This window comes from Fundulus heteroclitus, chromosome 21, assembly GCF_011125445.2.
Source record: "Fundulus heteroclitus isolate FHET01 chromosome 21, MU-UCD_Fhet_4.1, whole genome shotgun sequence".
Classification (NCBI taxonomy): domain Eukaryota; kingdom Metazoa; phylum Chordata; class Actinopteri; order Cyprinodontiformes; family Fundulidae; genus Fundulus; species Fundulus heteroclitus.
This window is the reverse complement of record NC_046381.1, coordinates 13311165-13334006: the sequence shown is the minus strand read 5'-3', so window position 1 is coordinate 13334006 and position 22842 is coordinate 13311165.

Here is a 22842-nt window from a genome sequence, read left to right as displayed (position 1 = left end):
CCTGGCGATCCATGAAGTCTGCTTAACCCAGCCCACAACTCACGAAACGCACACATCTACACAGCCAAGCCAGATCGTGACAGATACACAGGATGAAGCAACATTTTTAATAAAAATTAGGGTTGTAACAATACAGCACATTACGACTCCAGGAGACACACAAAATTGGGTTGGCGAGAAGTAGTCCAGATTTTAGTAACAATTTTTTGAAAAAAGAATGCTTTTTTCCCCCTCACAAGCACATAGGAAAGGCTTTAAAAGTAAAGTGGTAAATACTGTATATTACATTTTTAATACTTTTTAAAGGAGCATAGCGTAAGATCCAGGATTTTTGCAGTAGTTTGCTAACCTTGCCTGCACGATGAATTTTCATGGTATTTGTGCGTTTACAAACACATGAGAATCCATCTTGTATCGCTTGTTTCGTTTGTGTCCGAACCAAAAAAAAAAAACGGTTCCGGCCAATCACGTTGTGGTATTTTGGTTGAAGGCGGGACATACCGGTGCAACGAAAGCAAGAGCTGCTGGGCCCACAGCCGAACCATAACAAACATGGCAGCGCAGGAGGACGCACGCATAGCTGCTTCGATCACATCTGTTTTGTAAGAATCCACAATTTTACTTTCGAAAAGAAGAACAGCAAGAAGTACCCGCCTTTCCCCAAAAGGATTCAAATGGAGCAGCACCAGATTGATAATGTGCAGAACTACAATGCTACACATTCTCGCTGGCCAGGTTAGAAGTCTGCCCTCTCTGGTGACAAGTTACAATCAGGAATATTTTTTTTTGTCACTGCATGTTATAGCGACAAAATGTCTCTTTAGCCACTTCGGTTCACATTAGAAATAATGAGGCAAAAACTGACAAACAGGCAATGAACAAGGGTTAAAAAAAAATTTTATCGTTCAGGAAAGTCACACATAACAGATAATGAGGAAGTAGGGTGTAACGTATGACCGGCTAGTAGCAGTGGGGTGATTTTTAAAGCGTTAGACTGCAGTCTCCCATCAGGGGGCGATTGCCCTCACAGCTCTTGGGAAGAAGCTGTTTCTAAGTTTATTTGTTTGGCTTTGATTCTTCTGAAGCGTTTACCTGATGGGAGAGGGGCAAACAGCGCATTGCTTGAGTGGGTGGGATCAGTGCAGATGCGTCTGGCCCCTCTTTAGACTCCCACATACCACAATCCCCTGCGTTGTTTTCACCACCCGTTCTAAGTCCTTCCTCTCCTGGTCTGTGCAGCTCCCATACCACACAGTTACGCTGATACATAAAACACTCTCTATGGTAGCTCTATAGAAGTTCTTTAGCAGTTTAGTGGAAAGTCCAGACCTTTTCAGTTTCCTGAGGAAGAAGAGCCGTTGTTGGGCCCTCTTCACCAAGCGGGAGGTGTTCACAGTCCAAGAGAAGTCGGAGGAGATCTGAATGCCCCGGAACCTAATGCTGTCCACGCGCAGAGAGGTGTGGATAATCCCATGCTGCGGAGCTTCAAAGCCAGCATGTCTGGTAGTACGGTGTTGAATGCTGAGCTGAAGTCCATGAAGAGCGTCTTAACATAAGCGTTGGGCTGCTGCAGAGACAGCGTCCTCCGTGGAGCGATTCCCCCTGTAGGCAAACTGCAGGCTGTCCAAGCCAGCAGGGATGGTGTCCTTGATGTACTTTAGGAGTACACCAGCGTTGTGCACGGGCACGGGGAAACAGGGAAAGAACCTGCAGCTGCGACTGAACAGGTGTCTTGTTTACAGGAGTAATAACTTCTTAGATAAGAAAGCTATAAATATTGAAGTTAGCCTATGTTCTTTCGTCAATGCATCAATTACGGTGGAGACTCAATAAAATAGCCAAGTAAACGAGAGCATGCAGCATGTCACACCCACACCCGCACGCCCAGAGAATTCAGCCCAAATCACTCTTTTATGAACGGAATATTATCCAAAACAAACATATACAGAAAAAAAGAAAATAAATATATTTAACTTCAAAACTTGCACTCACCAGTTCTTAATTGTAAAGTGGTCCTGATGCAAAAAAAGGCATTAATATTGGTTTGATTTTTGTGTTTCATGTTTATAAATAGGAAAAAAGGTTTTATAAATCAAAATCTGTATTTTAAAAGATTTTGAACTAAAAAAACAATAAAGCCAGCCCATAATTAACTTTCCAGTTTAGTGCTGATAGGAAGGTAGAAAATAGACACTAAGCTTGGCATTATTAAAGGCTAATGGTAACCTGGTCACGGTATTTTTACAGTGCCCAAAAAAACACAATCGTATCTTGTCTGTCAATGTTTTTGTTTTTTTTCCACTGAGCTCCCAAAATGCTGCCAGGCAAATGACGTCATGTCTTCATATATTCCCTTGTAACCAGGTTTGGACAGACATTGCTCAAAACACACACTGAGGCCCAAAGTGATAATGTAGCTTTGATTTACTTCACCAGATAAAAAAAAAACATGTTTTACTTGGACTAAACATTTTGAGACATATTTAATACAAACGATTATTTTAGCCATTTTGAAACCATACATTTTTTTTTTACTTTAGTGTATACTTTAGTGGTATACCATAGAGATGCAGGGTGGGGGCACGGCTACCTTGCAGCAAAAAAAGGTCCTGGGTTCAAATTCTGAACTGGGGTCTTTCTGCATGGGGTTTGCATGCTCTTGCAGTGTATGAGTAGATTCTCTCTGGGTGCTCCACCTTTCTCCCTGTTAGGTTAATTCACTGCTCTAAAACGGCCTCAGGTACAACTGTGTGTGTGGTTGTTTGTCCCTTACCTCGCTGTGATGAACTGCCCAATTGTCAATGGTGTACCCAGCCACTTGCCCAATGATCCCTGGAGATAGGTACTGAACCCCCCGCTCCTGTGACCTTGCATGGACAAGAGGGTATCAAAAAGGGATGGATGGTATTCCATGGTGTCATGGTTTAGTTTTGATTCGGCTTTTGTTGCCATTGGTTTTCGGTTTTTCCACCTTGTTTTAGTTTTAGTTAGGGGTTAACTTTATTTATTGTTTTTAGTTTCTCCTTCCCCTCACTTCAGCCTTCCCTTCCAGCCTTCACTTCACTCTCCTTGCAGTCAGTCACACCTGTTAGTAATTATTCAGTCAGATGCATGTCACCTGTTAGTCTTCCTATTTAAACCTCCCTCTGCCTCACTTTAGTGCTGGTCCGTCTTCAGTATCATCCACTCCATGCCAGTCCTCGTCCTTGCCTTGGAAGGTCTATTTCTGTTTTCGGATTTAAGGTTAGTTTTGCCACGTTGAAAGACTTTGTGCCTCACCGTCGTTCCTGGGAAGTTCTGCTTTGTGTTCTGGTGTCCCCAGTGATTTGCTAACCTGACTAGCCGCTCTGAGAAGGCTCAGCTCTGTGCCACCCCGCTCAGCGTTGTTGGACTCTCTCTCTCCTGGCCGTCAGCCCCTGCCTTCACCTGCACCCCTGAGCCGTTGTATTCCTGCACCTCCGGTTACATCTTCCATCAGTCATCAACCCTTCAATAAACCTCTCAAACTTTTGTCCTGTGTGTGTTCTGAGTTCATCAATAAACAAATCCTGACAGTACGGACCAGCCAAAAGGATGAACTCAGACACCACATGGAACTTACCTGCAGGGGCTGACACCCCGGAGATCCGTGCATACCTGGACATGTGCGAACGCCTGATGAAAGAGAGGTACGCCAGGATGGCTTCTGCCCAGGACCCTGCGCCGCCGATCAAGGCCGACTCCACTCCCCAGGTGTTCTACGTGGGCGTTGTTGCCGCTACCCCAGGGCACGAGAAGAGAAGCCGCAGATCCCTTCATCGCCTATGTCACCACCTCTATGACTCGCAGCTGGCTCCCCGAGTAAAGCTCAATGTTCCATCCATCAGAGCCCCACATGTCGAGGAGGACCAGCTGTGGAGCTTCTATTACGGTGACCGGGACGACCTTCTTCCCCGTGGGCCTGTAGCCACCCCTCTGACAGCCTCTGTACCCCCGTCAGGCTCCTCCCGGCTAGGACGCCGGGCACTCCGACGCCTTAAGGCCTCCGAAGACTCGCTCCCGCTCAGGTCCCGTGAGGGGGTTCAGGAGGACCCGCCCTCTGAAGCCTGTAGCCCGGCAGCGTCCGAGGTAGCTGAAGAGATGGTTCCGCCTCCACCCGAAAACTCCGCTCTGCCGGCCACCGTAAGCTCCGCTCTGCCGGCCACCGTAGGCTCTGCTCTGCCGGCCACCGTAAGCTCCGCTCTGCCGGCCACCGTAAGCTCCGCTCTGCCGGCCACCGTAAGCTCCGCTCTGCCGGCCACCGTAGGCTTCGCTCTGCCGGCCGCTGAAAGCTCCGCTCCGCCGGCCGACGTAGGCTCCGCTCTGCCGGCCACCGTAAGCTCCGCTCTGCCGGCCACCGTAAGCTCCGCTCTGCCGGCCACCGTAGGCTCCGCTCTGCCGGCCTCTGAAGGCTTCGCTCTGCCGGCCGCTGAAAGCTCCGCTCCGCCGGCCGACGTAGGCTCCGCTCTGCCGGCCACCGAAAGCTCCGCTCTGCCGGCCACCGCAAGCTCCGCTCTGCCGGCCACCGTAGGCTTCGCTCTGCCGGCCGCTGAAAGCTCCGCTCCGCCGGCCGACGCAGATCAGCCCGAGGCCTCCGAGGAAGCCGCCCTGCCTCAGGCCGAGGCCTCCGAGGGAGCCGCCCTGCCTCAGGCCGAGGCCTCCGAGGGAGCCGCCCTGCCTCAGGCCGAGGCCTCCGAGGGAGTAGTTTCGCCTCAGGATGAGGCCTCCGAGGGAGTAGTTTCGCCTCAGGATGAGGCCTCCGAGGGAGTAGTTTCGCCTCAGGATGAGGCCTCCGAGGGAGTAGTTTCGCCTCAGGATGAGGCCTCCGAGGGAGTAGTTTCGCCTCAGGATGAGGCCTCCGAGGGAGTAGTTTCGCCTCAGGATGAGGCCTCCGAGGGAGTAGTTTCGCCTCAGGATGAGGCCTCCGAGGGAGTAGTTTCGCCTCAGGATGAGGCCTCCGAGGGAGTAGTTTCGCCTCAGGATGAGGCCTTAGTTGATGCTACTCCTATTTCTAGTTCGTCGTGCCGGGGTCGTCCTCCACGACGCCCGCACCAGACTTTCCTGTTCGGCCGGAGCCAAAGACTGCGGACTCCGGGCCGCTCAACTTTGCTTCGTCGGGGCCGTCCACAACGGCGCCCGCCTCTGACTTTCCTGTCCGGCCGGAGCCGCAGACTGTGGACTCCAGGCCGCTCGACTTTGCCTCGTCGGGGCCGCCCACCACGGCGACCGCCTCTGACTTTCCTGCTCGGCCGGAGCCGCAGATTGCGGACTCCGGGCCGCTCGTCTTTGCCTCGTCGGGGCCGTCCACCACGGCGCCCGCTTTTGACTTTTCTGTTCGGCCGGAACTGCCGACCGCGGTCTCCAGGCCGCTTGACTTTGCCTCGTCAGGGCCGCCCTCCTCAAGGGCTTAGTCGGGCGATGCTGCTCCGCCGCCTGCCTCGTCCAGGACGACCTCCACGAGAACTCTTGCGGCTTAGCAGCCGTCTTTGCCTACGCCCTTAAGGCCAGTGCTTTCTGTTTTATTTTGTTTAAGCTCGGTTTTAGTTTTGATTGATTTAGAATTCCTCGGTTTAGAATTATTTAGGGGGTTCTTTGTTTTCTTAGAGTACTTAGTCTCTGTTTTGCTTTGTTTTTTCCTGCTCTGTTTTAGGAGTCTAGATTTTGCCTTAGTTTTCTAGGTTTGCCCAGCCTTGTCATTTTAGCTTTAGCTCTCTGGTTGTCACGTTAGTGTACTTGTTCAAGTCCTAGTTTTTCTTGTTTTTTCCTTCATTCGTAGTTAGCTTTAGTTTCATTTTCTGCTTTAGTGTTTTGATTTTATGTTTTGCCTTAGTTTTTCTTTTGTGGTGTTATCCCTGCTCTAGTTTTGCCTTATTTTCTAGTTCTTGGTTTGATTCTTTATTTTTGTCCTGCGCTTTTAGTTTCCAGCGCTCCTTAGGTCTTAGCGCTCACTTAGATTTCTGACCCCTGGCCCTGAGCTGTTTCATGCTCCTTAGCTTTGGCTGGTTCGAGCTTCCTTGGTTTTTGTTTTGGCCTCTTAGTTCCTTAGTCCCCTGGCGTGTTAGGGCGCCCTCTGTTTCTCGGTTCTCTGGCGTGTTAGGACGCCCACTGATTCTTGGCTCTCTGGCGTGTTAGGACGCCCTCTGATTCTCGGTTCCCCGGCGTGTTAGGACGCCCTCTGATTCTCGGTTCCCCGGCGTGTTAGGACGCCCTCTGATTCTCGGTTCCCCGGCGTGTTAGGACGCCCTCTGATTCTCGGTTCCCCGGCGTGTTAGGACGCCCTCTGATTCTCGGTTCCCCGGCGTGTTAGGACGCCCTCTGATTCTTGGTTCCCCGGCGTGTTGGGACGCCCTCTGATTCTTGGTTCCCCGGCATGTTAGGATGCCCTCTGATTTGTGGTTCCCCAGCGTCTTAGGACGCCCTCGGTTCCCCGGCGTTTTAGTACGCCCTCCGTTCTAGTTCCTTGGCATTTTAGATGTTTCTGCTTCCCTTGTGCCCCGGCGTTTCCCTCACGCCCCGGCGTGTTCTTCCCTCTGGCGTTGTCGTACGCCTGTTCTTCCCTCTGGCGTTGTCGTACGCCTGTTCTTCCCTCTGGCGTTGTCGTACGCCTGTTCTTCCCTCTGGCGTTGTCGTACGCCTGTTCTTCCCTCTGGCGTCGTCGTACGCCTGTTCTTCCCTCTGGCGTTGTCGTACGCCTGTTCTTCCCTCTGGCGTTGTCGTACGCCTGTTCTTCCCTCTGGCGTTGTCGTACGCCCGTTCCTTCCCTCTGGCGCTGTGGTACGCCCGTTCCTTCCCTCTGGCGTTGTCGTACGCCCGTCCTTCCCTCTGGCGCTGTGGTACGCCCGTTCCTTCCCTCTGGCGTTAAGTACGCCCGTTCCTTCCCTCTGGCGTTAAGTGCGCCCGTTCCTTCCCTTTGGCGCTGTCGTGCGCCCGTTCCTTCCTTTTGGCGCTGTCGTGCGCCCGTTCCTTCCCTTTGGCGTTAAGTACGCCCGTTCCTTCCCTTTGGCGTTAAGTACGCCCGTTCCTTCCCTTTGGCGTTAAGTACGCCCGTTCCTTCCCTTTGGCGCTGTCGTGCGCCCGTTCCTTCCCTTTGGCGCTGTCGTGCGCCCGTTCCTTCCCTTTGCCGCTGTCGTGCGCCTGTTCTCCCTCTGGCGTTAGCGCGTCTGGCCTTGCCCGTTTTGCCTTGTGGCAATGTTCGCCTGACTTTCCTTGTGGCGATGTTTGCTTTTCAGCATCTGCTAGACGTTCTTGTTTTGCTTACCAGGGGTTGTTAGTGACCCCTTTTAGTCCGCTTTTGTTTTTCCTTTTGTTTCAGATCGCCCTGAGTGGGTAGTTTTTTTTTTTTTGTTTGATTTTGGCCCACCATCCGTACCACCCTCCACCCACCCTGCTTTGATCTGTTTTGTTTGACCCTAGCCCGCCATCCGTACCACCCTCCACCCACCCTAGGTTGGTTGTTGTTTAGTTTGTTAGGCCGTCCGGAGACCGGCCTTGAGGGGGGGGTAATGTCATGGTTTAGTTTTGATTCGGCTTTTGTTGCCATTGGTTTTCGGTTTTTCCACCTTGTTTTAGTTTTAGTTAGGGGTTAACTTTATTTATTGTTTTTAGTTTCTCCTTCCCCTCACTTCAGCCTTCCCTTCCAGCCTTCACTTCACTCTCCTTGCAGTCAGTCACACCTGTTAGTAATTATTCAGTCAGATGCATGTCACCTGTTAGTCTTCCTATTTAAACCTCCCTCTGCCTCACTTTAGTGCTGGTCCGTCTTCAGTATCATCCACTCCATGCCAGTCCTCGTCCTTGCCTTGGAAGGTCTATTTCTGTTTTCGGATTTAAGGTTAGTTTTGCCACGTTGAAAGACTTTGTGCCTCACCGTCGTTCCTGGGAAGTTCTGCTTTGTGTTCTGGTGTCCCCAGTGATTTGCTAACCTGACTAGCCGCTCTGAGAAGGCTCAGCTCTGTGCCACCCCGCTCAGCGTTGTTGGACTCTCTCTCTCCTGGCCGTCAGCCCCTGCCTTCACCTGCACCCCTGAGCCGTTGTATTCCTGCACCTCCGGTTACATCTTCCATCAGTCATCAACCCTTCAATAAACCTCTCAAACTTTTGTCCTGTGTGTGTTCTGAGTTCATCAATAAACAAATCCTGACACATGGGACCTATCCACAGTTTGCTTTGCACTCCTTAGTTTTGTAATGCATTCATATCAGACATTGACTGTTTTTTGGAAACAAGTTCACTCCATGACAAAATGCTAAAACCAATTCAAGTCTGCTGTCTTGGGGTGACTCCAAACTCTTTGGCATTCCTTTCTCCGTTCTCTCTGCTGAGTGCTGCCAAAGGCATTTTAGAGATAATTATGTGTACTTCTGTGACTACGTTTCGGAGTCTCCTTCCTTCTTCTTTTTTTTTCAGCCCTGTTGTTCTTTCCCTCGTGTTACCAAAGCAGATAGGCAAGGAGTCATTGTGCCCGCGTGTTTGCATGCACGAGTGTGTGCAGAGGAGTCGGCGTGTGGGGTCTTTGTGTCCAGGAGTGAGAGACCTGCTCCAGTGATTAATGGGGTTTCTGTGTGAGGCACCGCGAGGCGCCGTACACAATCGCTGGGCCAGACCGCAGCCCCGCCAGGCTTGTCCTTCACATGAGAAAGGCGGGAAGGAGGGAGTGTGGGGGGGGGGGTGAATTTCCATCGCTGTCCTATACTCTCTCTTTCCCTCCCTCTGCCCATCCATGTTTTTTTTTGTACTCCAGGGACTATTCAGTCTTAAATATACTCCCACCAATTCTTCACCCCTCGTTCTTTTTTTTTTTTTTGGCCTCCGTCCTCTGCTGAGAACACTGTGCTACGTTCACACGTAGTGCACTTACACACCGTGAGCCACGCATGTTTTCACATGGAGGAGAAACTGAGAGAGGGGGAAAAAAAAAGAAAGAAGAAAATAAGGGAGCGGAGGGTGAGGAGCCTCAATCCCCCCCACCCTGCCGGGCTCCTCTTCCCTGTGGTTTGGGTATGTGGCCCCCTCAACTCAGTGTTAAACAAGCCTTTTAAATGGGCTTTAACCTGGGCCCACCCTCAATGGGGCCATTGTGGGAGCGGATGTGTGGACAGTAGTGCTCAGCAAACACTGCTACTTGTCCCCTTTCTCACATTCTGCAAGTCCGGTGGTTGTTCTCCAAGGGGGGAAGTGTGTCTGTGGGCTATGCGACATAATGAAAGAAAGAGAACAAAGCTCAAATTAAAGTTACAAAATGAAGAATTTTAAAGTTTTAGTATCTTTAGTGTTTTATCCATCCTTGCATATCACTGATTAATTACAGAAAGTTTTTTTCTCTAACATCTACCCATGATTTAAGAAAACAAACAAACAAAAAACAACATGTCATTGCGCACCTATTTTAATTTTCTTTCATTTCCCAAAGGCTGAAATGAGCCTCCCACATTGTCGTTTGGGCACCTGCAGTTGGCCTGCATGTCCTCCTGGCTGAGGTGACAACAAGCATCACTGTAATGCAGATTCTCCATGCCTCAGACCCTCCATGTATCCCCCTTTACCACCAACTAATTTGTCTCCCTCCATCAAAAATTTAAATAAAAAAAAAAGAATAACTAAGTCCTCTTCAGAAGCTATGCCCTGATTGTGTTTGTCGACAGCAACCACCACTGAGATCATAGAAAATAGTCTTAATTATCTTATTGTGTTGAGTTTATACCAACAGTCACTACCTTACCAGTTTACCTGTCATTTGAGAGTGGGACAGATATTCACCTTCCAGCAGCTAACACTTTTGGTTTAAGGGAAAGCATTTTAACATGTTGGAATGGCCTAGTTAAAGTTCTGACCTCAATCCAATTGAGAATCTGTGGTTAGACTTAAAGATCACTGTTCACAATTGAAAGCAGTCCAAAGTGAAGGAGTTGGACCAGTTTTACCTTGAGGAATGAGCATAAATCCCAGTGGCAAGAAGATGAGGGGGTGGGGTCATCAGGTTTTGGTTATTTTGTCCTATTTGTTGTTTGCTGCACAATAAAAAGTACTACATATTCAAAGTTGTAGGCATGCTCTGTAAATTAAAGTGCAAACAATTTTAAATTTAATTTTAATTTTGAGGTTGTGAGGCAATATAATTTAAAACAACTAAGTAAACTGATAAAATATATAAATTTTATTAAAGGTTTATAAGTCCCTCCCTTGTCAAAAGAAAGGTTTTGCGGATTTTTGAATTTTAAGAACTATTAATCTAACAAGTGTAAGAGAAGGAGACTCAAATCAAAGTTCATGATCAATTTTGATCCATCACTATTCAACACCAGAATAGCCAGTGATAGAACCGGGGAAGAGAATACACAATGTGGTCAGAAAACCGCAGAGCTGCAACCACGACAACTCTCTGTGCCAGCCGTGCCACTTTGCTTAGACATTAGAAACTGGATTCAACTTTTTTTTCCCCCCAAAACACATTTTTTAGACTGGAGAGACACTAAATATGTCAATAATTATCACCGCAGATAACACTATCCAGTGTTGTTTTCACATCCGAGGTTTCAAACATGTAACCAGACACTTAACAATTGAGTTTGACTCATCAGTTTAGAAAAACAACCACAAAGGCGTTCTGAATAAAAGGCTCTTGGAGGTAGAGCTATGGTCCATCAAATATACATCTTTAAGGGACTTGGTGGAAAGCGGTTCTTGCAGATGAAAGGTCAAATCTGGTGTGTACATGTACACAATATGTTTGTTCATGAAATCCTCCAGGGCTTTGGCGGTGCTCCTATTGTTTGGTGAATGAGAATTACACGGAGTGTGCAGAAATAAAGGCTGGAAGATTTTTTTTTAGGACCTAATCAGTCCAGTGCAGTTCCACTTTATTCATGAAGAACCATGTTGTTTTATGGCATATGGACTAAATGCAGCTTTCTTTCCCATCAACACAACTTCTCCATTTCTCTGTGAGTTTTTTTGGATCTCAACGACTAAAATCTATACCAAGCGTGGGCGATGAGAATCCACGCAATGGGCCAAATGTATTATTGGCATGCAGAGCGTGAATGCACGCTACTTGAAAAGTGATAGCCCACCAAATGCTGCATTTCAGTTATCCTTTGCAACTAAGATATTACACACATTCATATTTTGACTCAATATATTGTGTGGAGCTAATCTAAAAGAAATTGCAGAGAGATTTTTCAAACAAATTGGTTCATTAAATGCTATCTACTAAGTTACAGTTGGCAGCTTTCTAAAGGGATGAACTGTGAGCGTAAAGCCACGGGTTTCCTCGAAACACTCACAGGACGTCAATGTGTTGACACCGCCTGCGAGCTAGCTTTCTTTTTCTCAGCATTGTCACTTTGTGACAGGCTGTGCGCTTTGAAACGAGGAAAAACTAAATACGGAAGTACTAAGTTTGTGACGGGAAATATGGCGGCGTGTGATTTCCCTCCCCTTGTGACGAAGAGGGGTTTCCACTGCAGCAGGGTGGAATCTCATCTTCAGTTGTTGAGAAATCTACATTGTTGTTTTTTTTTTTTTGTTTTTTTTTTCCGGCATGCATAAAATGCGCTCTAAAATAATGACAAAGCAGAAAAAAAAACTCCAAAATAATATTTTGAGAATCAGTGAGAGCAGCAACTGAGTGATTGAATTAAGATTTTATGTTCATCCTACAACATGACAGATCCTATGTAGAAAACATCAGTTTTTCTTAATATTTTTCAAACTGTTTGAGAAGAATTTCCTCCTCAGTCCTTCTTTGAAAGCACGTGAGCTGCATGTAAACACTGCAATGAGGAAGTGCCGCAGTCAAAAGGAAAACAGGCCGTCGTGGGGTTTCACTTTTGTTGTCTGGCTCTCATCTGACCTAATATCTCAGCGCGCTCTCCTGCACTATGTCTTTTAGAACGCTTGTGCAGCCATAAAGCACAAGCTGCCACATATTGATTTCCTGGGCAATGCAGAGAACCATCAAGAGTAGTAAATTCTGGATGGCATGTGTTCTCGCAACGCCGCTGCTCGAGCACGGCCTGACAGTGGTTTCACAGCCATTCAGGAGAGCGCGATGACAGCTTAGAGGTTTACAATGATCACAACATCTCAGTGATGAAGTGGGCCGTTTGAAGGATTCATGTGAAACGGAGGTTTAGCTCAGTCCTGTGAATCATCACGCGGGCTACCGCTGGGGGGATGTGATTGAGCGGGTTGTCAGTCATGATTAGACCTTTCAGTAGCAAAACAAACATTAAATTTGAGAGGAAAGTACGTGTGGAAACTATTGTAAAGAACAAAAGACAGGTAATTCTTTGTTTGACAAATTCCTCTAGTCTCATAAGCCAGAGCTTTTCCAAATCATTACTGTGAGGCTTTCCATTTACTCGCACATAATGTGTTACACCCGTAACTCTTTCTCTGTTTCGCACCTGCAATCCAGAAAAAAATGGGTATCAACATGGCAACCAAGGACACTGCATTTATTCAGTGTGCCAATAACACGAGAAGGTTTAAACCATAAACTTTCAAAGCTAAGCCCACTGATACTCTTCATAATAAGAGACTCTTTGTAGGTGGAAAGATCAGAAGGATGTAAAGTTCAAATGACACAGACCAGCAGTAATAAAGAAGTTTATTTTTACTATTAAAATGAAGCAAACAAATACTCTTTAAAAAAGGTAAATCCTTAACTAGAGTCGGTTTTAATGTCCGAATTGGCTTGCTCTAGCAATCAACAAGAGAATTTATTTGAACTTTCAAAATAAAGCTAATGAGTGATTAAAATGGTTAGTAATTTGAACTTTAAAAATGAAGGATACATTTTCATTCTGAATATATCCGAGGATGATAAAATTAGGGTCTACATTACAAATGGAAGTAAACCAGCGATGAAAAATGTCAATGAAAAATGAAAATAGTGGCCTTTCTAAAGGAAGTTCATAATTAGCGCCTAATAATTGCACTATGGTCCATTGGTGAATATTAATATTGATAGCTAATGAAACTAAGGCTCTGATGGGAAGCTCACAGGGACTCACTCAAATAAAGAAATTCTTCCAAAAAATAATTTCTTGTGGACTTAAGAGAGCACAGATGACATATTGGGTCTAAAAGAAAAAAGTAAAAAAGACGGCATGAAATGGTAATATGCACCAAGTAGCAGGTGCTATTAAAATCTCTGGGGGAATGTTGCACTTTTTACTTCAAAGTAACCAGACCTTCTCTTAAATTCTCTTGACTGATTATTGACAAAACTTTCTGAAAACCTATTGGAGTTTTTCCTTTGTGTTTTGATGCATTGCTAATCCAGCCATTGTCCCCCTCTTATAATTAATTGATTTTCTGATTTGTGATGCCACTCAACAATGATGTATGAATGATTCAAAACAAGAACGGGGACTTAAACCCAAGGGATGAATAAGTCTTGTGTTGGCACATGAGAAACACCTTAGTACGGAATTAAATCAATTAAATGTAGAATGCACATTCTTTAATGTACAATTATCCTAGCATTTTTTACAATTTTTTTTTTTACAATTTACTGTTTTCCTGGGATATAAATGCAATGTGACAGAGAACCTTTTCTCTTAGCTACTCATCAAAGTCATCATTGTATGACATTAAAACATGTTATACAAGAAGGGCTGAAGTCTGCTGATTTGGTGGAAATTGCCATTAGAAAATTGATATTCATGTAAACTTGTCCCAATCTACCAATCTCATATGAAACCGGAACAAAACAAAAAACAAATAAACAAAACTAGAAACTTGTCCAAAGCTCACAGGTGGAGAACATCAGCGTAGTTGTTGGTGTGACATTATTCTACTGCTAGACGGGATGAATTTATTTAGTCTGACAGCAACTTTGAGCTGTGCTTATACCTTTGCACAGCAGCATAAGTCTAGAGACAATTCAGCAATGAAAAAAAAACTCCTTTTGGCTTCCATGACTTCACTTTAAAGGGCCCGTGACAACAAATTAAATTTTTCTGAGATTTTCAGGAGTATAATATAATCTGTTGTGCACTGATGAGGCCCTGTGAATTTCAAGTGTGTACCAAAGGACCTGCTCAGGTCTCTTTGCTCAAAAACAGTCAGAAAAACGAAACTGAAGCTGCAGAGCACGGATATCCAATAAACCTAATTTCACCGCAGTTACCAAAAAGGGGAGCTGTCATGTCCAAGGGTTTTAAAAAATGGATGGACATTTCCACTTACTCCCAAAGGACAAGAGAATCAAAGAAGAGTGGCTGAAGTTAATTTATGGGGACTTTACTGAAGATGGCTTCCTGTGGGGGGTTCACAAACAGATTGTTTTTGGGAGAAAAAAAATGTTCTGTACCAATATAGAATATTTCAAACAGAGATGGTGCTGTAGAGAACATTTGTCTATTTTCAACAAGTAGCAAAAGAAGAGAAGGCAGGTTACTAATGCAACTCAAACGACAAAGTTTTGGCTTATAAGTATTACTACTTTGTTTTTACTATCCTAATATTTTGGCAATATTCAATCCCTTTGGTGGTATTTACAGTCATGCGCATGGTTGTAAAAACTAGCGTAATTTCAGACTTCACCTTATAGCTTTTTCTTTTTGGCAAGACCCAGTCGCACATAGACTGCTGCAAAAATGGAGAAAAGACAGAACAAGCCCCCCAAAACAGACATGCTGTCCATGACAGAAATGGCTGACAATAACTTAATATTCTCTCACCATAGATGATACACCATGTTTTTCTGTGTTTGACCTTGTATCTCTCCTACACAAAGCAATTAAAGGAGATATTGCTGCATCTGACTATATGTGTTCTGTTTCTCATGCAGTAGATTTGCTACTTACTCAGTTGTTTAGCTGTGTTTTATTCTCCTAGATGGAGCCACAAAAGGAGCTTCCATTGCCTCTTTCCTTGTTTTCTTTCATTTTTTATTTTTTTTATTAAATAGAAGTGCACCTGGACCAGTGCTTCTGCAAATTTTGTATGTCTGCGCTGTCTTCTCAAACCCTGCTCAGTATGAGGAATTGCTGCAAAGGTAGCAACTCAACTGACTTTTTACACCTAGAATCAAATTGAAATGTACGTAGTTTACTTTGAATCTGTCATTGGATTGGCTATTTATGTGCATAAAGTGGAACTGTTGACGTTGTAGCGTGCCTTGGTACATTTCTATATACATAAACCCAACTGAGTTCAGTGGAATTTAATTGAATTTTAAAGCATTGTACACTGGAGGGTCTTTAAATCCGAATCAGCTTTACCGGCTAAGATTGTGTGAACAAACTGACTTCAGTGTCACGTTTATAGCATTCAGACATTAAGTATAAATATATACCCTTCAGAGGGCAAAAGAAAAAGGATACAAGGAACAGTATGTACATCTATGTTTATGTACAGCCATTTTTCATATAAAGAAAAAAGGGAAGAAGGACGTTGTGCAAATATTCTCATTTTGTTTTACAGCAGAGTAGTTGACGACTCAGGCTGTAAGGTCTTCATTGTGTTCATCTGATCGACAGCCTGGGGGACAAAACTGTCTCTCTGGTGGCTGTTTTTTTTTACAAATAGCACTATGTGGTGTTAACCACAAGGTAGAAGTCTAAACAGTTTATGTGCAGGGTGTATGGGGTCTGCAGAGAAGTCCTGGATGGAGGGAAGGTCAGCCCCGGTAATCCTCTCTTCAGACCTAATTGTTTGATTTCATGATTAGTTGCGCATACGAATGACATGATGCAGAGGCCCATGTTTCTGGGACACTTCTCAAAATGGGAAAGACAGGAGAACATTGAATTCAACAAAGGCTGCTCTGCGTTGATCTTCATCAGGCGAGCAACAGAAAACAGTGGGTTCCGTAAACTTGTCCCTGTCTACTGTCAGATAAATACTTAAAAAGGCATTTAACTTGCCGCCACATACAGTGAGGATTGTAATCAAGGTTACAAAAAAAAACCCGACCCTTTGAAAACTTACACAGGGTGGCGTCACTCTGTCTTAATAACAGCAATGTATTTTCTCCACAGCTGCCATAAACGTTGTGCTGTGTAGGTGGAAAAAAAAAATATAGAGACAAGAAACAGTTTAATACCCACTATTGATTGCTGGCTTATTGTTTCATTTAATCAGTTATGAACCAGACATAAAGGCACTCCAAACTGTCGATGTCCTGAGCACAGCCCTTCTTTTAATCGTCTATCAGGAAATCAATACGATTTTGTCAGAGGGGGAGTCTATAGCACACCACGTCAATGAATAAAACATAGAACTGGCATTCTTAGAGACAGTCCATAGTGCATTAGTCAGAAACCCATGTGACAATGCCATTTTTTTTAATAAGCACACAAAAATAAATAAATCTGGCAGCATTTCTTATTTATTTTTTTTATTTTTTTTATACCCTAAAGCTAAATACACGTAGACCAGTAGAGAGGAGCCATACAGTATGTGGTGAGGGGAACCCAAACATAGAGCTTGTTTGTCCTTGGATGAATGGAAGCATTGAAGACGGAGCATTTCTTGTCCCGGTGACAAGACAAAGGGAAGACGGCGGAGGCAAGATGCTGAATGTGTAAATCGTGCCTGTCTCAGAGCTGAACAACGGAGACCCAGTGAATGCGCTGTTAACCAAAGACAATCCATAGAGGTAACATTTAAATGCAGTATTTAAAAAAAAAGGACCTTACGATCTGCTCAACACAAAGAAAAATACAGAAAACTGATTTTATATAATGTGTAAATCTGATGTTTATGGACTTCTGCTTGTTGCCAGAGGTAGACGAAGGGAAGGAAAAGTGACCTGTCCTTTATTGGGCAGCTGATGATGTCATATCACCACACAGATTCTTTGGTCTCTAAGTAAACCAGCTCTTCCACATGCTGATTGGCTGCCTATCTGAGAGAGGGGGGAGGGTGTTTTTTTTTCTTCTTTTCCTCTTGCCTCTGGATTAATCCCTGTGCCTGAGCGAGCTCATCTTTGTATTTTTTATTTTCTCCCTCTCTTGTAACCTCTGCAATTACTCTTCAAAGTCCAGCTCATAATTTCCGCGCAGAATCTGGACGATTTAGAGGCACAAGTGGATAATGAGGTGTGTGTTTTCTCCTCAGGATTTAAAAGTAATCTTGTTAACGAAACACTGAAGCGTTTGGGATGCTCTTCCAGCTTTAAATCCAATAAATTATCCTCTGGCTTGTTTTCACGGATTTGACAAACAGTGCACCCGAACTCTCCGCGTCGCACCGGTCGGCCTCTGCAGTGAAACACAATGCCCCGGGCCTCTATCACGCTCATGTCTGGGGCTACAGGTGACCAGCTGTCTGCCTGCGCTCCTCTCCTCTGGGACAGCTGGAGCCATCAATCAGCAACCCCCCCCCCCCCCCCCCCCCCCCCCGCCCCCAAGCCCTGTTGTGACCGTCTGCTCCGCCTGACCACCACCACCATCGAAAACATTGCCTGACTGTGCTCATCTGGGCTGGCAAGCCTCTGGGGGAACATTGCCCTGCAAATGTATTCATGGTCGTTGAACTTTTTCACATTTTCTCACATTACAACTACAGACTTCAGTGTGTTTTAAACATGATTTGAGGTGATGGAGTGACTTTGCGTGGGCCCGTAAGTGCAGTTGAAGAAACCTTAACGGGCTGCCAGCACAGGTGACTGATGCAGACGGTACACTTCAGTTTGTCAGGAGGAGATTTTGCCCGATGTGAGACCTTTCTAAAAAGATGGGGGGGGGGGAAATCAAACCTCACTGAAATGGGAAAATCCTTTTTTTTTTATTTGATTTTAAATTTTATTGCATTCCTTTCTTTTACTAAGAAGGGAATGAAATAGACTCTATACTTTCATAGAGTTGTGGTACTTGAAACTTCTAAACACATAGTGGAAGAAATGTTGAGAACTCATTCTGCAAACTACAGCAGCCAATAGGGAAGCAGACACAAGTCAGAACTTTGATTGGGGAATGACTTCGGAAACAATTTACCTGTATTCCACTTCCTAATTCCCAACGTAGTAGTATTTGCTACCTTAAATGCTCGGGAACCAGGCTAACATCCCAACAGCACCAGGCTACCTCCACCGTGCATCCCTGGGGTGGTGTGATGTCTTCAGGATGACATGCGAAATTAGTTTTCCACCCATGCATTCAGCATTCAGACCCAAAAACTCGGATTTAGTCGGATCTGATCAGAGCATCTTGTCCCACGTTTGGGATTTAGGGGTATCAAAGGGGGATGGGATAACGCATGGCAAACTTTTTCTAGTTTTTCGGTAAAAAGTGTAAACAAGTTGGCATTTTTCTTTCACGTCACAATTTTTTTGCAATTCTGTGTGTGTGTGTGTCAATTTTGTGCTTGTCACATGACAAAATGTAGTAATGTTAAAGAGTTTGCGCAGTGTGCCCTAGTGTATTCAGTGGTTATCTCACCTCTTTATTCTAATGCACCGGACTCTCCTTATATCAAGTTATGACTTTTAGCATTTCCATCCATTGCCCGAGTCTTTTACCAACCCGCTTCCCGTTGCCTCCGACGGCCATAAACCGCTTCACTGTAGAGGCCACTATGTGCAACACGTGCAGTCACAATCCTTTCTCTCTATGCAGATGGAAAGCATTGAAGCCTATTATTGCGCTCTTTTGAGGGGCGTCTTCTACCATGAACTCTTTGGCACACTTTTAAAGAGAGTGGCCTTAATGTATTCAGGTCTGATTCACAGTGGCTTTGGTACTACCATCCCCCAGTCAGGCATGCAGACTCGCACCGCTTTTTTTTTTTTTTTTTCTCAGAAGAGAGGGGTAAACATGTGTGAGACGCAGCGTTCTCTGGAACTTTTCCCTGTTTATCAAAAAGGGGGAATTGATGGGCCTGACAGAGAGGGACATCAAAGAGGGCGTCATGAAAGGCATGAGTCCTACGGCCAAGACGTTTCCTGTTTATCTCATGAGAACTTTATGAAGGACACTTTACCAAAGACCCAGAAACTCAAAAGTTGTTTTTTTCCCATGTTAACCAGATTTGCCCGTTACATAACGAACAAAATTATCGTTCTTGCGCTGGCGATCCCATGTTTGCCAACTTGGCTGCTGTAATTACGCCGCAGCAGACCACAGAAGGGTCAGCGTGATCGACAATGTCCCCGAGCTCTCTGGGAAAGAGGACTGATTGTTACCACCGCTGATATTCACGGTGCTCCTTTATTGGCGAGGAGAACATTACTCCTCGGCGGTGGCTGTGACTGCTGCGGTTCATGTGACTGTCGGCTTTTTTCCTTCGGGCTGTGGACGGTTCATTGTTGTGTCTTGGAGTTGCCGGGCGACAGGAAAGCGAGGCTGGGGTGGAGTCTGTCTGGACACACAGACTCCGTCACACACACACCCTCACCTACTCTCTGTGACACACCTTGGACGCAGGAAAACACAAACAGCCACCCAGACAAGTATCATTATCAGCACGTGCGGTCTAAGCCGAGAAAACATAAAATCACACAGAGTACCGTAAGATGCAGTTGTTTTTAAATGCCCTACAGACTTAAGGAAGTTAAAGCACTGAAAGTGTTTTAGGGGAATTTTCCCTAAAACAATTTTTTTTTCCAGTTTTACCTCTTCTACTTTTACCAGAAACATTAAATATAGAAAAGAGCACTTTTACAAAAGTGAACCATTTCACATTTTACAGCTACAAACTTGAATGTATTCCCTTTTGTTGGTTTTGTGAGGGCGCAACACAAAGCAGCACACAGGGAAGCTTGTCAGGCTTGATGGGCATATTTATTAAGCATATTAATGGACAATTAATGGGGGGGGGTGTTTACAGGCTGCAAAAGACCTAAAACTGGGTCAAAAGTTAACCTTCCAGCTTTGACGAACAGCCAGAGCCACAATGGAATGATTAAATCAAAGTATATTCACATGTTCGAATGGCCTAGTCAAAGTCCAGGCGTAGATCTAAGTAAGAATCACTGGAAGACTCGACAATCGCTACTCAAATCTCCATCACATCGATCTGAGCCCTGGGTGTTTTTACAAAGAGGAATGGGGAAACATTTCAGGCTCTAGATGTGCAAAGCTGGAAGAGACAAAAAAAAAAGACCTTACAGCTGTAGCTACAGCAAAGGCTGGTTCAACAAAGCATTGACTCTAGGGAAAACCGTGTATAATTTTTTTTCCCCTCCACTTCACAGTTGTGTGCCTTTTACTGTTGGTCTCTACCTCATGAATTCCTGTAAAATCATTGAGCTTCAGGGCAGTGTTGAGAAAACATTTTAAGTTCTTTTAAAGTCCTGGGGATTCATGTACTTTTGCAGGGTATTGTAACTGTTGTTAACTAAAATACATTAAAGCACATTTTCCAATTTTCTGACCTTATTCAACCTTGTTATAACCAGACCCAAGCCTATTTTTATATCACGCTTAACAGGTATTTCTATAAAGTTATTTGTCTCCCTAGCCTTGCCAAATAAAGTTCAGGACGAGCCGTGATCTCTGTTCAACCCTATTTGAACAGCTGGCATCCGGTAAATCCACATACCGGCATTCTGTGACGTTCTAATTCTGTGGCACTTTTTAATTTTAAAAGGCACCTCGACCACTGCTGGTCTCCAAAGGGAGCTAGATCGGCTTGCTACTCCGTTTTATGTAATTGTTTTGCCTTCTAGGGTGACGCCCTAAACAAGGCGACCCTCAGGCTCAACAAGTTGGTGAGAAAAGTTGGGCTCCCTTATTAGCGGGGAGAAATTCGGAGGAGGCTAAGTACACAGCTCTGGGAGACGTCTCCTCACATATCTGAGTCAAACCCCTCTATTGACTTTGGCAGAATGCTTTGCTTGGTCTGCAGGTCCAGCTGAGAGAGAAAGTAAAACATCTCCGTGGGCAAGACCCACTCGGAAATACCTGGGAGGAGCTCATCAGTGGAGGGATGAGTGTGTGGATCCCGTCGGTGGTGTTACAACACTTTGGAATGCCAAACATGCGAGCGCCGCTGAGAAACTGTCGATGCACTTTAAAAGTCCAGATTCACCCTTTGGTGTCTGAGCTATGGCTTGAGAGCTTTTAAACAGAAATAGTAGATTCAGACATATTCGGGATGTGAGTTAAAGGTCTGGCTAAATCTCATCCAAAAAGCAACGTTTTAAGATGTGGCCTTTTCTAGGTGTCTGTTTAACTTAGTCAAGTTCAATGAACTGGAGCAGCTCTGCCAAGGAAATTCCTCGGAAGATTAACTACTGTTGACAAACCCAACCAACTAGATGTGTTGAAACACTTCAAATTTTCCCTTGAAATGGAAACAAGTTAACAAGTAAATGAGATTCTTTAGTTCATATATATATATATATATATATATATATATATATATATATATATATATATATATATATATATAAACAATTTCTGCAGTCTTTCTTTTGATGTTACTTGTTGAAGCTGTTGACTTTCTCAACATGATCTCTTTAGGCCTCTGGAGTTATAATCATCTGAAGCGTTTTTATATATATTGATTAAGTTACATTAATAAGCAGTGAGCAAAGTTTCCAATAGTTTTGCAGGTATGTATACTTAATCAACAGACTGAAGCAGCAGAGGTAATTTCCAGGCTGTGTCATTCCCTATATATATATATATATATATATATATATATATATATATATATATATATATAAAACCCCTTTCTGAGAATGTCAAACAGCTTTAGCAAATTTTGAAGTAACATAAAAAGAAAGACTGCAGAAACTATTTGTGAGTTTTATTTCGATTTTATTGTTGTTGTTTGTTTGTTTTTTCAGCCGAAAGTAGCAGAGAATGAAGAAAAATGGGGAGAGAATGAAAGTGCTACTGCTGCACCTGTGCACGTGTACCTTCCTGGATTACTTGTTCGCAATGTGATTGACGCCCTGGCAAAAAATGAGGAAGGATGAGGAAGAACCAGGCCACAAATGCTAGCTTACCGTGTCATCCTCACAAATATGACGTCACAGAAGTCTGGCTGCTTGTTTGACGGTTTCTCTATCCTTACATGTTTCTTTGAATGCGTCCACACAAGAAAAGCACTTATATTCCTACTGTTCTGCAGCGCCTTTATCTTTACAAAGCTGTGAAAAACTCAGGCTTTTTTTGTTGTTGTGGTTGTTGTTGTTGCACTTCGTCGCTTCAAACAAGCAAGCAGATAATATAGCCAGAAAAAGATTAACCGAGCATATCCAGAAAGTGTTTTTTGAAGTGATAATTCCTTTTCAAAAATGCCACAAAAGTTATTTTCTGCCTTTGTAGAATCATTAGTTCTCTGTGATTAATCACATTATTTTAAAGCTGAGTTAAGTTTCACTATTGTCACAATCAGGTCTGATTACTGCCTGATTACAAGTGAATTCCTCCACTGTGAGATCAATAAAGTCTATCTTATCTTATCTAACCTGCAGTATCAAAAAAATCACTTAAACAGAACCTGTCAGACAACAGGAAGTAGGCTAAAAGATCTCCAAAAAGCAATGAGCATTGCTAATAAGCAAGAGCTATTACATTTATTTTCACCTACTTACATTGAGTTTCCAGGAATGCTTAGGGGTGTTGCTAATTGTGGCACTGGTGACATTGTCAAAAAAACAAACAAACAAAAAAAAGTCCAAATGAATAAGCGCACTCAAATGAAAGGTTGGTTGGATGTTAAATAAATATTTCAGTTCTTTTTTTCTTCACATCTTCACGGTGTCAAACAGTTTGTTGAATAGCACTGTAGTTCATTCTTTTTGGCCCACTTTATCAATATAAAAATAGAAGAGAATAGAATGGAATAGTATACAACTCTAACGAAGAATTTTTGTTTAACTATCCACTGATGAGACTATGTAAGGAATGTTTTCTA